Genomic DNA, 4,128 nt, shown 5'->3' on the forward strand with positions numbered 1-4,128 from the left:
GATTTGCTCTTAGTTCTAAGAATTAACACCTGGTAGCAATTATAACCTAAATTACATTTAATGCAAGATAACAAATTAATTTTCACATCGTTCTATTTTTCAAGATGAAGTCCCAATCCCAGTCAACTCCCCACCACTGTTTATTTGGAACACTCCCCCCCCGCCCCCCCAGCATTAAGTGAATGCATCTGAAGTCACCTTTCTGTGGTCCCTATGATGTGCAGAAAAGTGGACCCCCTCCCATGTCCAGTATGCAAACTGTCTCCCCATCCAGCATTCCAGAGACGATTCTGTAATGCTGGGGGGAGGGCGAATGTGTAAAGACTAAAGTGCTTTATACAATAAAGGGATTGGCATACGCTGGAAGTGTGGCTGAGTGAAATATGATGTCACTTCACCTCATCGTCCCCAAGAGACCTTCAGTAAAATCTATGTTTTGCTTCAGCGCTTTGGAGTAGGAGTCTGTTTTGCTTTGGATTTTTATAAGACATATGTTGACACTGGACTCCAAGACAAGTGCCAGATGGCCCAGTTACACATTGGATACCCCATGAATCACCCTGTTTTGTGGAGGAGAAACTGAGGTTCAGGAAAACAGCTCACAGGCTGGGTGATGGGACCACGGTGAACTAGGAAAATATGCCCCATCCAAAGGGGATAGCCATGAAAAAAATACACCCAGCACAGCTAGCCCTTCTCATCTTTCAAAAGAAGCCAGGACTCTGGATTTTTAAGTCAGACTGCCCCATGGCCCTGCTTTGTTTTGATTGTTTTAAGCACAGGACAGAGTTCTCAAAGGCTGTAGAATGCGTGTTTCCCTGGGCAGCCACTGTGTAACCTCTAGACCGGGGAAATATTAAAAGTTGGGTGAAACCCACATAGTGGATTCCTGCCACTTTGGAAAATAAATTTACTTGGCCTATATTATATATTGCAATACTATACATTATATTAAGTGATCTCTCCCTTTTCCTGTCTACACTAGCAAATTCCGTGTCACAGTGTATTTATAATAATAATACATAGGGGCGCCTGGGTGGCTCAGTCGGTTAAGCATCCGACTTCAGCTCAGGTCATGATCTCGTGGTTTGTGAGTTCGAGCCCCCTGTCAGGCTCTGTGCTGACAGCTCAGAGCCTGGAGCCTGCTTCGGATTCTGTGTCTCCCTCTCTCTCTCTCTCTCTGCCCCTCCCCTGCTCATGCTCTGTCTCTCTCTGTCTCTCAAAAATAAAGAAATGTTTTAAAAAATTAAAAAATAATAATAATGCATAAATGTGTGTATATCTATATCTAAAAAAGAGAGTTTCCAGATCCTACTGCTTTTCGGTCTTCTCTCTCTCTGTCTACTCTGTAAAGCCCTGTTAACAATCAGATCAATAGGAGAGGAGCTTTAGATACATCAGATGCAAATTATTTGCAAGAAGTTGCACTATTTCTAAGGAATAGGCAACAGGCCCCAGCACAAAGTGTTTACCCACCTACTCAAGTGTATAAACCAATTATCTTTTTCAAAGAAGGTATTCAAATGTCACTCTCCTAAGATTGAGCTATTTCCAATAATTCTTGACTTGTCTTTCAACAGAGCTCAAGTTAAGTTTAACCATTTATCTTATGCCTCTGCTTCCCCCAAGGACAAAAGAAACAGCTACACAATAGTCAGTTTTTCCAGATGGCAATGGCAAAGCCAAAGTAGGCACCCAGTGTAATTTATGGGATAGACGAACGAAAAGGAAACTGATTTCTGTGACCGTGATTTGTGGGTAGACAGTAAGTTCTTTCCTGGGACATATAAATGTGTTTTCCCCATTTTCATTCAGAAAAACACTGAGGTCAAGGCAAGTTCAGATCCATGCAGTGAAGGTCAGTCTCAAACTTGCATTTTCAAGAGAGGCTGTGTGGAAGAATGCCTGGGGCCAGGACACTAATCCAGAGTTTACCGATGAACCAGGTAACCTCGAGTAAATCACCCAGCCCTTTGTGCTTCCTCCGAAACTGCCCGAGTGTTTGGAGAATAAAGGAGGTTGGCTCCAGGGAGGGCCTTGAGCATTTCAAAAGACCTGGCGTCCAGCTGGTGCCACGGGAGTGGCTCTCTGAAGCTACTCTTACAAGTGTTCCTGTCAGTTTCCTGCCCCTGAGTTATGGGTTCTAATCTCTCTTGATCCTCCATTTTTAACCCACAAGAAAAAGACATTTGTTTTCCTTTCCTGCGGCTGAAAGGTTAGATAACCGTTCAGTGTCATCTTTAAAGGCAGCCTTCTCTGCCACACTGAGACGTTGCATCTTATGATGGAGAGCATCCAGTGGAAACTTCCAGTTATTTGCCTTGACAGCCCAAGAATCAGACTTCAAAGCAGAGGCCTGCTGAGGCGGTTGCCAACCTCTGCTATTCATCATAGGGCATTTCCTCCAAAATGCAGGGATTGATGAATCAGACAGGCCCGCGTGAATTTATTCTGGAGAGCAGCAGCTCTGTGGTCTTGGGGGCGTGCAGGGGACTCAGAGGCTCGTTTTGCTCCCCCACGAATCCACTGATACCCACAGACATGACGTGCACCAAAAAGAGCTGGGTAGTAACAGCTCTAGTATGTATTTCTTATTTTAGGGACCCAGAAAAACATAAATGAAGCCACTTTTCCTTACCTCCTATTCAATTTTAATGTCTACTCCCCCTGGGAAAGTGAGGGACCAGCAAACTGAAATGCTGCTTGGGGTCACGGAGTCACCACGCCGCACATCTCCGGTGGGCGCTGCTAGAACTGTCTGTAGTTGTGCATGGCTCAGCCTGCAGGTTGCAGACATGGACACTTGGAGCACATCTGGAGCACGATGGGGAGCACAGGCTCCTATGTAACCAGCTCGGTGGCCTTGACATTCCTTACCTTTCCGAGCCTGTTCCTCATCTTTAATTGGGCTTTATGACCTTTAATGTCCTTTTAAAATCCCTTATCGCAAACGGTGTGATTTGCGGGTAAGGAAAGCTAGCCGTAACTGACATTCTCAGGGCAGCCAAGTGGTATTTGAGGAGCCTGGATTATGAATGCAGACTCCAGGGGTGGTCACATCAGCCCTCCAGCCTACAGCAGGATTTGTTCATCAACAAACGATGTTAGAAACAAGTACTCTTGGTCAGGGAAATGAAGGTATGTCATTGTCTAGAAGAGTGAAGGACTCCGCCATTCCTGCGTTGATAAGATGTAAGAATTTGACCCGATCAATAATTGACCAGTAACTGATCAGGTGCTCCAGAGCTGCCCCAATGCCCACTTCATTAGTCCTCTGGCTCTGCACGCAGAGTAAGCCAGTCCTCCCAGAGAGCTGGAAGACCAAAAGTGGCAATGCCTGTCCCCCTGGGCATGCAGTGGCTCACAGCTACCCTTGGAACATTATCTCAGCTCATTAAAAGGTGGCCCCCTTCACATGGGTGGAGTCCCCTTTATTGTTTTCCAGCACACCCCCCTTCATTTTGTTCCAGAAATTGCTTCAGTCTTGCTGCGCTGGTTCAGTGGCAAACGAATCACAAGATTATGGGTCTTGTGCAATAGTCATTTCCATCTTAATGGGAGAGCCATCCATTTTTGCAGCATCGGGTCATTGGAGACTGCTATACGAGGAGTGTTTCATACGCTAGAAATAAGAAAATGGAAAGTTATGTGTATTAGAGCTGCTTGTGTAAACAAATAAATCAAACAAGGAATCATGTTATTAGATGACCAATTAAATGAAAGGACCACCCAGGCATTGTTAGTACGACAATTAATTGTAGGTTTCCACTCATCTTCATACACTTTGTGGGCCTATTAATATAATGGATTGATTCTCAACGATTGGGTCTAAAAACATGTGTAATCAGACTGTGCGAGGCAAAGGATCATTATTTTCATGGCTTTGTGAAATGTATATTTTTCCCAACCGATTCTGGAACAGGCTTTTCAAAGGTTGGGAGAAGGGAGCTCATATCCTTTTACATAACACCAATTGAAATTGGAAGTTTAAAGAAAATCTCATTATCAAGAGAATAATTGGGGGAAACTAACACCCCCCAGTCTTCCTTTGATTTGGAAAATGCTTGAATAGAGTTTTCTGAAGAGCAAGTTGAAGGATTCTTTTCCTTTAGTCTTGTAGATTTTCTT

Source organism: Herpailurus yagouaroundi, unplaced genomic scaffold (genome assembly GCF_014898765.1).
Source record: "Herpailurus yagouaroundi ecotype Mexico unplaced genomic scaffold, PumYag 77, whole genome shotgun sequence".
NCBI classification, from domain to species: Eukaryota; Metazoa; Chordata; class Mammalia; order Carnivora; family Felidae; genus Herpailurus; species Herpailurus yagouaroundi.